The sequence below is a fragment of the Lonchura striata genome, chromosome 3, assembly GCF_046129695.1.
Source record: "Lonchura striata isolate bLonStr1 chromosome 3, bLonStr1.mat, whole genome shotgun sequence".
In the NCBI taxonomy this organism is placed as follows: domain Eukaryota; kingdom Metazoa; phylum Chordata; class Aves; order Passeriformes; family Estrildidae; genus Lonchura; species Lonchura striata.
Window position 1 is genome coordinate 22,646,049 of NC_134605.1, and position 14,158 is coordinate 22,660,206.

At 40.9% G+C, this 14,158-nt stretch overlaps 1 long non-coding RNA gene across 1 annotated transcript; it reads left to right on the forward strand.

The window, feature by feature from the left end:
• The first annotated feature begins 247 nt into the window (after window positions 1-247).
• On the forward strand, window positions 248-1,497 carry LOC116183463 (uncharacterized). Its single transcript, XR_013339588.1, has 3 exons — window positions 248-402; window positions 978-1,096; window positions 1,303-1,497. It is a non-coding gene; the product is annotated as an uncharacterized LOC116183463 (long non-coding RNA).
• Window positions 1,498-14,158: the final 12,661 nt, after the last annotated feature.

Below are 14,158 nucleotides of genomic sequence, written 5' to 3' on the forward strand. Positions count from 1 at the left end.
GCACCTGTACCTACACCAGATGTAGTTGCTACATCCAGATGTTTGGCTTTGTGGGGCACGTTGATTAATTGAATTTCCTTTTAAGTCTTCTTTTAGGATTGTCTGCACAGCCACCAGTGATGTGCACACTCAGCAGAAATTCTCCCTGATCTCTGAAATCAGTGCTGCCAGGCAGGGGGAGGCCACTCTGCTGGTTGCCATAGTAATGAGCCACCCTGCAAAAAACCCACGTCTTTTGTCTGCCTGGTGGAAAACAGTTCACCCACCAGAAATCTGAGTCAGGGGGGCATTACACTGCAGCATTTCAAACCTCTGTTGCTGAGCCCTCCCTGGGCTCATCAGCTGAAGGGATGGGAACACTCCAGGCTCAATTCAGGCAAGGGAATTCTTGAAGGAGCACAGGTGCCTAATGCCATGCAAACTGGGGCCTTTGGAGCCATTTCTTCTCACTTGGGTAACTACACGAGTTGAGGAGCACTAAATTCCAGGCTTCTCATCTGTATTCATACGTCAGATGGGCTTTTTTTTTTCCCTTGAAAGGCAAAGGGAAAGAATGGAAACATAGAAATAGAACAAGGCAGTTTCTCTGCTGGTGTCTCTTTGAGCTGCTCCAGAAGAAACAGTTCTCTGACACCAATTAACACCAGCAGGGGATCTGCTGATTTTAGGTGGAACATCAAATCTCTTTGAGATAGAAATAACTCTTTTATGCCTACCTCAGTTCTCAACACTGTCAAATTCTGGGCCTGGACTCCTGCCAGGTCTTTTCAGAAATAATTAAATGATTGTTCTTACCTCCAAGCTAGAAAGGTTTTCAACTGAAAAAAAAAAAAAAAAAGTCTACCTGGCATTTGTTACAATTTTATTCTTCATTTTCATTAACAACTCATTCCTGGTCTAGCCTGGCAAATATGCTTACAATTGTACAGTCCATTGAATTGTTTTCACTTAGCATTTTTTTTCTTTGCCTCCAACAGGACTGAATATGGACTACAGTGGAGGGAAATTTACTTGAAGGCAAGCCAAGGAGGAGCAGAGGAATATGGCAAGCATGGTGATGGAGAAACTCACTGGAGCAGGGAATGCCAAGAAGAAGGTAAGGAAGCAGCCGATTTATGACCACCTGGTGAGAAGAGAGATGGAAGATGGTCTGGGAAGCTTTTGGAGGAGTGTCCTGTGGATTATAAATGAAGTAGAGGGATGCAGGGGAAGTAGGTACAAAGCAAAGGCAACAGAAGCCACCCGGGGCTTTTTGGAGTAAAACTCTGCCACATCTTTGCAGCTCAAACTTTTTTCCTCCAGGGTGAAAAGTAAATTCCTCAATGCTGCCATACTTGAGGAACTCCTTTTGCTTCTGCCAAATTAACTATATCAAAAGCAAAACAGTCAAGAAGAGAATTTCCCTATTGGTATTTGGAAATAAAAGATTCATTGCAAACATTGTTCCTTTTTAATAAAAAAATGTGAAAAAATGATTGGGAAAAATAAATCATCAGTTGCCCATTTCTTCAGTGTTTCACTAAACTTAGAGAAACATTTTGGTATTTGTTGGAAATATTAAGAATATTGTGAATAAAGAGGGGTATGAATGCACTTCTAAATTTCAAGTGCCAGCAATACCAGAGTAAGTAAGTATTATGTCATTATTTGTTATTTGTTTCCACTCTGGAAATCCCTCTCAAACCTGAGACTGGGCCTGAAAGCAAAACTTCAGGGATGGCAAATTTATGCAGTGAGTGAGACCAGGGAGAAAATGAGAATGGTTCAATTAGAATTAGTTAAACATTCTGAAGCAATTTTCAACACCCACATAAGCACACCAAGGGTGAAATTAAAGAGGAAGAAATCCTGCAGATCTGTCTTGTGTGTGATAGGAAGTTTTGAGAGACATCACTAAGACACTGAATACAGGCCTTTTCAGACAAAATGTATTTAATATGTGACACAAGCAAGGGAAACACTGAATTCAGACTGGAGAGGACCTCTGGGGGACCCTGGTCTGTTCCCTGTGCTCAGAGCAAGGCCAGGAGGAGCAGGTTGCTCATGGTTAAATCTGTTCAGGTTTTTAATATTTCCTTGTCTGAATGAAAAAACAGTCTAACAGAAGAAGAAAATGAGATACAAACAAGATTCTGGTCCTGTGGTGTGAAGCAGTTGGCAGTGAGGACTTCAAGTCCTTGACAGAATGATGTCCCCATGTTGTGGTTTGATATGGAAAAAGAATTTTTTTAGAAGGAAGAGGTCAATTTAAATATTGATTAATTAAAGGTAGATATGCCTCTGAGAACACAGAGGAGTTAAAAGTAAAATTTTTAGGAAAATTTGCTGTCTTTAGTTTTAGTTAGCGCGCAGTGCAGCTTCTTTCTTGCTCGGTGACGAGCTGGGTTGGGGAGGGGAAGGCTTATGGCTTGACTGAGGTAGGCCGAAGGGTAGAGGGGACTGGAACTTTTTGTAAATAGAAGGGTGGAGAAAATTTGGGATGTTTCTGTTTTTCTCTCAAGAGTTTCTTGGCAGCGGTGGCTTGTTAGTAATTTCACCTCGGGGAAGGAGAAGAGTGAGTGAGGGGGCTGCAAGGTGCCCAGCCACTGCCGTGGGGGCTGGAGCCTGGGCAGAGAGCCAGCCAGGGAGTCGGGACTTTTAACCCTTAAAAAATGAAAGCTTTATAAATTTTTTTCCCCTCCTCAGTTTGAAAAGAGAGGAAGAAGGACACCTTAGACCCTGGGATGTTAGAAAGAGAAATTTTAGATGAGAGGGGGACAAGGAGTAGCTTTTAGCTAGACTTTTTCCTTAATAGCCACCGACTGAATCAATCTTCTCCTCCAAGAGAGATTGTATTTTAGGAGGATGACAATGAGCCAAGAGACCTGCTTCAGCTGGGAAAAAACAGAAGTAGAGCAAACAGAAGAAATATTTAAGGGGTTTATAGTGGTGCCCCTGTCCTCAAAGAAGGAAAAGAGAAGATCTCTGTTCTTAGATCCCTGGCCCCAGAAAAAAAAAAAATGGGGGGGACTGTAGTCCCAAAAAATGAAAAACTGAACTGTTGTTTTCTCCCCTCTTGGCAAGACATCCTTAAAAGGAAAAATCCTAAAAGCAGTCTGTCCATCCATGCATTGGTGGTGAGAGCACTGTGCATGGAAAGGAGAAGGGTCACCATTGCAAACTTTTTCTCTGGGCGGTGTCATGTGTGACATGGAAACACAGGATGTTCCAGCTGTGTTTCTTAGGGGGTCTGGCACAGGAGAGACTCTGCCTCCCTCGATGGACTGAGTATTGATTGTCTGGAGGGTGAAAACCTGATTGGGGTCCAGACTGTGTCTCACTGTAGTTTATTAGAGTTAGGTGGTGGGAGGAAGAATGCTTTACAAAGTTTTCATTTTAATCTTTGTGTGTTTCTTTTTCCTTCCTTTCTTTCTTTTATAGTAGTAGTTTAATAAAGTTTTTTTTTCTCTCTATTATTAAGCTTAGGCCTACTTTGCTCTGCTCTAAATTGAATTTCACAGCATTCATTTAAGAAATTACATTTTAATGGGGGCACTGGCATTGTACCAGTGTCAAAACATGACACCCCATGAGTTCTTCTGGAGCTCATCTTCTGTCCAGGTTTGTATGAAAAGCAGCTCTCTTGCAGGCTCCAAATGTGCCCTAAAGCTCAGTGAGAGGGGCAGTAGGGGGATTTTATCAGATGTGGAGTCCTGCCTTGCATTATAATCCCTGTGTGCATGTTAAAAATCAGCTCAGGAAGTGTTCAAGGCAGGATGGATGGGGTCCTCAGCAACCTGACCTAGTGAGTGCCATCCCTCCCCACAGATCTTTAAAGTTCTTTCCAACCCAAACAATTCCAGGATTCTGTGATTCTTTGATCACATATTTTATAATTGAGCAAATTCCTGAGTGCTTTTTAGGGATGGGCTCATAAAATCTGATCTGGGGTTCTCCCAAGCCTCTTCCTCTCTATACTTACATTGCTCCCACAGGGACTGTGACAAGAAGACAAGGACATTCCACTAATGCTTCAAAATAAACACATAAAGGAGTGAGAAGGTAGAAGTGGGACTCCCAAGATAGCTCACTGTTTTGTTTCTTTTGAATCTAATTAGGCTGAATTTTTACCATCCTCAGCATCCTTTTCAGAGGGAAAAAAATCTCTGTTGCAGCAGAGTCTGGAGGGGGTCTGGCTTAATCCCATCTTCAGCAGCACAGAGACACTTTGGCATCTCAGCTGATGAAAGGCATGAAACCTATTTATCCACCTAGTTTCCTACAGAAACAAGAGGACTGTGATTTTTTTTCTTTTAATCAGTACCTGTCTCCCTTACTCTTCCCTCCATCCCTTTTTGCTGTTTTTGATAGTTTCCACCAGTAGCTGAGACATTGCAAAGATTATAAATTCATACTGGGTTTCCTTCCTCCTCAAAGAGGTGGCCACATAGGGGAGGCATTGCCAGAATGTTCATGTTTCATGTGAGTGAAACAACAGAAATGTGAATTTAAACCTTATTAGACAACATAAAATCCTCAGATGAGAGATTAAACCTGTTAACAAGGTGATCAGACTCCCACATAAGTGTCATTAAGGTTTTTTTTTACCTCTCTTTACACTGCCTCATTTAGCTGAGAAGAGGAAAGTCAGGGATCTCAGTACTTTGGGATCAGCCTCAATAACTGGATTTTCCTGTGCATTGCTCACTAGGTGGAATGGCAAAGCACCAAAAAACAGCACACATAAATAACATTTGGAAATTAATCTTTCCATTTCCTGCAAGTGATAAGAAAATTTACCCTGTGTGCAAGTAATTTGCAGTCATTTATGGCAATCTGTAATATTTAAATACTAAGTAAATTAATTATTTGGCATTATTTTTAGTTAGCTGATTTACTGTAATCACAATGACTAAATAAATCAATTACTTAAAAAAAAAGCGCCCCCAGACAAATATGGCAAATCAATTACTTAATATTTAATGGGAATTACTCGCTGTTACAGAAAACAACAGAGGAACAAATCCTTTAATGACATAAGAAAAATTCAATCACTGTCTGGAGAAAGAGGTTTCTATACAATATTACCTTTACATAACTCATGAGATAATGCAATGAAATAGTGGGAATGCATGGGAATAGTGAGTTCAGGTGAACTACCAGGCACCAGGAAGAAAACAGCTGGGACCTGGTTTTCTGCACCATCCCAGCAGGAGGAAACAGCTCACCAGGATAGGTGATAGGAAAGTTGTGAAAACAGATGGTGGGTGCCTGGAAAATACCACCTGTGCTGGAAAAAACTCTGTTGTTTGGACGCTTTAGAGAAGGGTTGGATCATTGTTGTGGCTGTGGGAGGAGGCTACTCTCAGCCCACACCTTGGACCAGGTGGAACAAACCTGTCTCCTGTCTGCTCACCTCAGGAGGGTCTTTAGGAGATGCTTCAACAAATTCCAGTGGGGACAGTGGGAGTCTGTCACAGCTTTTGGACAAGGAAACTTTGGACGAGCAGATTAGGACTGATCAGCCTGGAAATACAGTGAGGGAGAAAACTTAGGAGTTCAGGGAGGGCTGGAGAAGAGAGGCTCACATAAATGCACAAGGTGAACTATGGCAAGGATACACCAGGAGAAAACAGCTGGAGATGGGGCGGTACCTAGGGAATTTAATTATCTTCCAGAGCTCAAGTGGAGTCTGATGAGGTTTAAATTGGACAGCAGCTTCAGTGTTAGTCAACAAAAGCTAGGGAGGAAGATGAATGGTGCAGTGCAGGGTTGGGAACAACCCTCAATAGGGAACTGGGGTTAAAGCCCACCAGACCTTGGTCAAATTATTATTCCTTGTCTCTTGACCGCTCTTCTAATCCAACATTATGGTAAGGGTGTATATAAATCAGTGCATCTTAAAATATGGCTGGTTATGTCACAAGCCGATTTGGCAGCAGCTTGTCCCATCACTAGTGGTGGCTTTTAGCTTTAAGCTCAGGCAGGGAGCCCTTGGAGCTTTTCCTGTTCCTGAAAACCACAGCTGATGGTGAGTTCTGATGCTGATGGAAGGAGTTCATCTCCCTCTCACCTGCTGAATGCCTTTGGAAAGCCTCATTACCATGCAAATGGAGATTGCACACAGGCTAAGAAAAATGCATCTGTCAGGCTGCACATATTGGTAACAGCAAATGCGAGCATAACTGGGATTTATAGAGCAAAGGGATTTCACCTGGGGCTGCTTAGATTTGTCCTGCCACTGGAAACAATAAGGGTTAATTGTGCTGCAGTAATTCTGACATCTTTCTGATGAGCAATCCATCTCTAATTGGACCCAAAAAAAACCTGCCACAGTGCTGGGAAACTTTTGACCTCGAAATGGGTAGAGGAGAATTTTGACAAAGAAATTGCAAAACTGACAAATGGGAAGGAGCAATGAATGCAGCTGTGAAAGGGGGAAATGATGATCTAACTCAGCCATCATTTTGCAATGGATCAAATGATCCTCTGACTTACATTGGAGTGAGCCTGTGATGGTGCAGGCACTGAGATTAAAGACTGGAAGGGTGTTACTGCTCTAACCTACTGTGGGAAAGCAACTGGATGGAGATGCCAGGACACTCCTGACAGGTTGTGGAGTGTGATGATATGGGCACCCACTGGAAGTCCAGAAACAAGTGGCTGTGAAGCTTGGGCTAAGCAGTGGAATTTCTGCCTGGGAGAGCCAGGGCATCTCAAGATCCAGAGGAAACAACTGCACTAAGCTTATGACGTTGTGCTTTTCTTCCTACATTTGGAAAGCCCACCTCTAGGCATAATTAGCCATGCCTGGGACAGAGATTCTGTGGAAAGAAGTAATCCAGCTTTGCCAGAAATACCCAATACAGAAGTTTATCCAGCTAAAAATATTTTTACATATTTCCAAATATTTTAATATGTTTTTAGGTGTGGTTCTACACCAGCACTTCCACAGAGTGATATGCTCTCTGCAATCTCTGTAGAATGTATCTTAGGTTGGAGATTGCAGGAAAATAATTTATTGATCTATTGAAATTGACATGTGCACAGTGCAAGGCATTTGCCAATGCACATATATTGTGTTTACTGAGGTAATACTGGCAAGGAGTCAGGGACAATTAACTTTGCAAGGGCCCTCAAGGGAAAAAGACAAAAGCAAGTTTATAATTTATACTAGAAATAACAGGCAAAGTCTGTGTGTGTTTAACCTGAGCTCCAGGATATACATTTCTTGGAAATACATAAATGTGCTCCCCAGATTTTATATCTAAACATATTTTTTTGAAACACAACTTGATTTTCATGCTTTTCAGACTGTTTGTAAGTGATTAACACAGGACATCTCTGCCTTGGATTGCAAAGGGTGTCTCTACTGCTGTACTATGAATTTTCAGAGCTTTTATCTTCCCTGCAAAAGAAAAGCTAAGAGCAGGTTGTAGTGCAGTGACCAAAAATCTATGTCTACATTGGATAACATTGTAATGAACCCTGCAGAGCTCACAGGAAAACCCTTCAGTTAAGGCTTGAGACTCCCTTGAAGTATTACTTGGTATTTTTTAGTGGAAGATGGGTTTTGATTTCATTAGACTTTCTTTCTTGTTACACTATGACATGAAATAACTTACACAAGTACATAGATGTAAAAGAGGGGAAGAAAAGAGCTAAAAGAGAGAACTTTATTTTCTGACTCCGCAATATATAGCAACTTAAAAGTGACAGTGGATTGGAGGGTGAAATTGTCACCTCTCTACCTACACCGGTTAAATTAACAGTCTATCATTTCTCTCCACCCACAAAGAAGAATGTAAAACAATCATTATTTACATAAACAGAGTAAAAAGATTCAGTAGAAATATATTAACATCAGAAGGCATAAAAAACTTTTAGAAGAACTTTAAAACTCTCAAAAGAACAAAACAACACTTATGTGTGGGTTTTAAAAAATTTTTTTAATGTCAATGAATGAATGTGTACTGAACACCAAACAAAGAGTTTTCATGTAGGTTTTTTCCAATGCTCCTTCTCTTCCCTTCTTCTTGCTGTGCTCAACATGTAGTGGAAAAATGTTTTCGACCTAAAAATTTCTTCAAAAATTCTCCAATCAATTATATTTTTTGTCTTCTATCTCTGTAAACATAGGTGGTGTATTTCTGTGTGAGCTATGTCACATACATATAAAGTGAAGAAAAGGATATGTCTATGATTATTGTCCCCTGTTCCTGACCCTGGTCTCACTTGGTGCTGTGGTGACTCCTGCTGTTGGAACAGGCCAAGCAGGTCCTAATATTACTGATAACCAAATCTAGCAGATTGGCTTTGGGCTTTTTTCAGATATCCTAAACTCTTACAACATGTTTTAATAAGGGTTTATACAGCTTTGGTAGCAGCTTCATGTTCTTGGCATGAAAAGTTTCTGGCATATGCTTTGTCACATATCACTTTATCCAAGCAATTTGTTACTGTCTGATCTATTTATTTGCTCAACATCCTTCATTCCAGCAGTACAGTTCAGCTGCATTCTCCAAAACTGAAAAGGGTAAAAGTAATATCCACTGCAATACAAAGCCAAAGCATTTACCTCCACAGCAGTGCTCTTTCCTATGCTTTTCAATCAGAACCTAAGAAAGCCATGGTTAATTAATTAATTACTCCAAAAGATTCATCCCAAGGGAGCATCTTTTCCTCTGCCACAGGAAATGTGTGTTTTATTAGTGATGCTCTTTTCCATGAGGTCTGTCTAGCTGAAAAATAACAGCCCTAGATGCTTGAATACACCATCTGAACTAAGAATTGGGCTGGAATAAATGAAGAGCAAACCTGCATGGAAAATTTTGGATTTTTTTTGAGAAATGAAGTGTGGTAGTCTTGTACTTTTCCAGTGACCCTTCATGAAAAGAAAGTACACCACTCATTTTAATGAGTGGCAAACATTTTCTAAAGAACTCCTAAGGCAAAAAACTCTCATGTTGTGGTGGCAGATACCCAGGAGAAATCATTCACAGCTGCCGGAATTCCTTTGCTCTTATCTTTACTGAAGTCACCAACGCTGATTTCTGCTAATTTTCCGTCTAATCCAGCATTTGCTAATCCTACCCTCCAAAGCTCTTGGTGCTGTTCTCAGCACAGAGCCATCCACAAGTTTTATGAGTGTACCCCTGGGCCATATTTCTCTCTTTGCTTAAGAGAATGTCATGCAAGACAATGTCATACTCTTAATAAATTCAAGACATATCTCATCTGCTGCCTCCTCTTTATCCACTTGGCTGGTTGCTCTGACAAGGAATGAAATTAGAAATAGTTTGAGAAAGTAGGTTCTTGAATAATCTATGCAGCCTGTTTTTATCAGTTTATTCCCTAGATGACTACTAAGATGTTGTTTAATAATTTTATATTCTGCCTTTCTGGGTATTAGATTACTGCAATTTCCTTGGTTTTTCATTCTGTCATGAAAGATGAACTCCTCTGCTTGCCTTCCTCGATTCCTCAGGCACAGAAAAATTACAGAGATAACCTCTAAATGTATAGGGATATTCTCACCTGACTATGAAGTGCAGGAGGAAAAGCTTTAGCTGTTCCTCAGGATGTCATAACTTCTCTAAATATTCTTTAACCAGGTCTTTTCCACTTTTGGTTTGCAGTGCTATTTCTTAGGATAATGTGCACAAAACACCTATATTGCCCTAAATAGGAATAATTCTCTTCCAAACTTTCAACTAGGACACTCAAAAAGGAGCTGTTGGAAAAGACTTACCCCTCACTGCCAAAGGGCTTGCAAACATCTTTCTTATCTGCTAATGGTTTGAACACAAAAATGCTCAAAATCTGAGATGAGACAAAGTCGCGTTCCCTTTTTAAGCATTCCTTGGCTCTCTTAAAGAAGTGATCAAGGAGATATGTTGGAGACAGGGAAGAGGTGCCAGAACTGCTCTCAGATGTAGCTACAGAAAATTGGTTTGTGTGAACCCAGCAGCTTGGCAGATAATGGCTCAGGCAGTGCTTTTCTGCTTACTTGCCAAACATGAGCCATGTCCAATATCTTAGAAGTGGTATTAGAGGCACATACACATTTCCTTACAAAGGTCTGGAGCATCAATCTGCTTGATTCCTGTTCTGTGATTTCAGCCATGTCACACTAAATGCAGAGGGATGCACGCTGCTTACAGGAGCAATTTAGTGAACTCCTGGACCTGTAATGTGAGCCCAGGCTTCTGCCACAGAATGGCTTGTAAGGTTTTTTAAGAAACAGCATGTGGGATAATTTTTTTGTTTTGCCTGCCAAATGCCTCTTAAGGCTTTTGTCTGTTCTCTCTCTCTTGCCAATTTTGGGCTGTGACAGCAAAGCTAAAAAACTAGAACATAAAACTTGCCATTGATTTCCAATACAACAGTTCCAAAGGAAAGGTCAGGAAGGAAAAAACAAACACATTGGACCAAAAACCAGCTTCATTGATGTATGCTGGTGGCACCTATGGAGCTGCCCCAATACAAACAGACCTTTTTTATCAACTGATATGAGACAAAGGTCCTGGAAGGGATGGTCCCTGCAGCTCATCACCTCTCCCTCAGGGATGAGGCTCTGTTGGTCTTACATTTGCTGCTGCACAAGCAGCCCATCCATGCCCCTCCACTGGACAGGAAAGACATGACTGTGGGAAAATAATCTATATAGAAAAAGGGAAATAATGGATAGCATTACAATAAGGAGACAAAATAATAATGGGTAATGCAAGAAAGGCAAACAAAGTTCTTGTGATCTGAACATCAGGAAAGGAGCAATTTCAGCACCAATAAAGTTGTCATCATAAAAACATTTTATAGGAAGGGCAAAAAAAGGCTTGGATACAAAGGTATTTATGAAATCGGGTGCAGTGTATTCTGCATCCATCCATTAAATTCAGATGGGTTTGTCACAGTTTTTGTGCTTTAAATCTTTGTGGTAAATAATTTAGGCATTGTTTCATATTGTCTGCTAGTTAGAATAGGTTTAAAATTGGAGCCCAGTACAAAGTTGTTTAATAGAAACTTTTGAGATGAAGAATTCTTCTGGTACTGACAACATCATTTACATGAGAAATAAAGAAGGCATTTATGAGAAGCTCCTGTGTGGTTATGATAATAATGGTAACAATTATCTTGCAGCCTTTCCCCACTCTCACATTGCTACACGTTAACTAATTAACTAAATAATCAATCCCTTTTCCTGCCAAGGAGAGAAGCTCTGCATGCACAGCTGAAGGAACCATGGCACTGCAGTGGGGTTGGGTATGTTCTTACTCTCATGGACCACTCATCACCAACCTAGTTTCTTCTCCTGTCATATATTATCTTAAGGTAGCTGTTTGACTGTTTGTGGTGTTTTTATTTGCTTTGTTTTGCCGGCTAAACATGAAAGCTGGGAGTACTGGAGAAGTCAGGCTGAAAAGTGACATTCCTGGTTCAGTTACTTACCACCCAAACCATGTCACCATCAGCTCTGATTAAATGGTTCTTAGAGAAGACAGAAATTTTCTTGGATACCTCTCTACAAGGCTGGAGATGGATTCAAATACTGCATCAGGACACCATGTTTTGTTTCTAGACCTGACATTTTTGTCTGCACAAAGCCCAACCCATGGTGACATTCTAAAATTAAAAGTTTGTTCTTCTCACTATCTCCATGAAAAGGCAGGATAAATATTCCCTAGGGGATTTGTGATAGCATAAGACATGAAACAAATCCAGCTTTTTATAAGGTATATACATTTACAAGCCAGATAACTCCACACCTGTGGGAATGACAGGTTATTTGCTCATAGACCTTTAAAATCTGCACAGCACGACACAAATATATTTCTCCTTAGAACCCAAATCTTGACTCCTTCTTTACAACCACACAGGCCTCACTTAAGTGCTGGGATAACTGTTTTTGCTGATTGGAAAAATATTGTGTTCATATTTGAGACAAGGCAATTTTTTGCATTTTGGGGTTGACTGGGCTTTCCTGGAAACTCTTAGGTTTTATCACCCACTTAACATTTGAACTGCTTTCTATGCTTTCACACAAAATAACTACACTTTCATACAAAATAACTTTCACTACAAAATAACTGTGTAGCCATAATTCCATTACTCTGTACCCCCTCTCCCAAGGGTTTGGGATGTACACAGATGCCCTATCACAGCACAGCATTGCTCTTTGATCTGCCAAAGATCTGAGTCTGCAACAGCAGAGAATTACACTCAGCTCTCTCAAATCCCAGCACTTCACCTATTATTTCAAGGAAGTTGTCCCTGGAGGTATTAAATAACCACAAAGTGCTGCTGCAGCAGAGCTAAATATTTACTAATAATGTTAAACTAACACATTGGGTTTTTTTTTTTTTTGCAAGGCAACATTGGCACAAAGCTCTGCTGTGAGCCATAAGTACATCTCAAGACCTCATAAAAGTAAAGCTGGAGAATTTCTGGTGCCAGACCTGGCATCAGCTGCTGTGAATGGCCAGAGCCTGTTGATGCCAATGGGGACATAATGCTTATCTGACTGAGAATTTGACTCCTCTTGCCTAGTGTTTCTAAAAACATTTTTGGAGCTCTCCAGATGCTCCAGCTGGATCTCTCAGGTTGAGGAACAAAAAGGTTTTTTAGTAGTTCCTGAAGGTAGATCCAGATTGTAGAAAATGCCAAACTAGAAATTCATGTGCATGGTGCAATTGATGTTGGCATCTGGACGGGTAGAAATTGGTGAGGATTTTCCCTGCTGACCATCCAGCTGCTCTCCACAGGAAACATCTCCATTTCTGGGAAGAGGACAGAGATTTTCACCTGTGATTTGTAAAGGAAGGCAAATTTTTTTGGGTCTTTTTCACACCTTTCTTTACAAGTGGGCAGTTTTGTATCTGCCCTGCTCCAGGCAGTATTGCAAGTCATTTGAGGAGAGGAATAAAACACAGTGGGTGAAGGGATCTCCCATCGAGAGGGATCAGCAATTGCTGAGAAAAGCCAGAGGGAGAGCACACATTTTGTTTGCTGTAAAGGCTGTAAGGTGGGAAGGAATATCTCCTTCCTTGCAGAAAAGAAGAGGCTGTTTATGAACCTCTCCTGAGTCTTTCCTGCCACTGTCTGGTCTTGCCAGGTTGAGGAGTCCCAGGATGGAAAAACTGGCAGGAAAGGAGTTTCACTCAGCTCAGGGTACCCAGAACAATTCCCAATGATGCTGTTGGTGATCCAAGTACTACTGAACCCCCCAGCATAAAGCAATGTAGAAGAAAGTCAATGCAGCATTGAGGGGATAAATAATGATAGAATGCAAATAAGGTTTAATGACAGCCACTATGGTCTTATGGAAACTAGGTCTTGTCATAGAAATGCTGTTTTCCTCTTCATATGGGCTTCTGAGTAAAGCAGAGCAAAGGAACCACATGGACAAAAAAGTACACTCTGACCTGAATTAGAATATCTTAGAGGAATGTGGTGTTGCATGCCATAAAATAGCTTAGAGGATCAATCTGATGCTCAAAACACTTTTATATTCTCACTAAAGGGCTAAAGTGAATATGAAATCATTGCTAGTAATGTTTGCCATGTTGTATTTTCTCCTCTCTATCCACCCACGTATATTCATGGTGTTTGACAGAAATCAGCATTTTTGTATCTTTCATATCAAACCAGCTTGAGACACAACACTGGAAAAATGTTAAAGGAGGGAAAATGGCTCAACAGCAGCTGCTGACAGACACAAAAACGTTTCCTTGAGAAAACTGGGCAAAAGTCTGCCCTCATGCATTCTGTGTTATGTTCTTGAGATACCCAGTAAAATACAGGGAGCTTTTTGTCTGACTGCTTTTTTAGCCATGTTAATGAGATCCTGCCATAGTAAGTAAAGCAATTAAGAATAATTAAGCTAGTGATAAACACTGTGCAGTTTGACATGGTTGCAGCAGCAGCTTTGAAAAGTTTGCCTGTTTTCATTAGGATTTTAAAGTGGAGCCAAGTTACAGACAGGAAGGCAAGGGGGGACTATTATCAACATGAGCCAGCAGGGACCAGGAGGGAGGTGGTCATGGATAGAGACTTCCACAATAAGGTGACAGGTCTGTGGAGCATTTGTCTTCTTGAACATCTCCTAGCAACTTCTCCTGCCTCAGGTTTGTGCACCAGGTGCTGCCAAAGCCTTTCCAGCCCTTCCCAGCCACACCTCCTG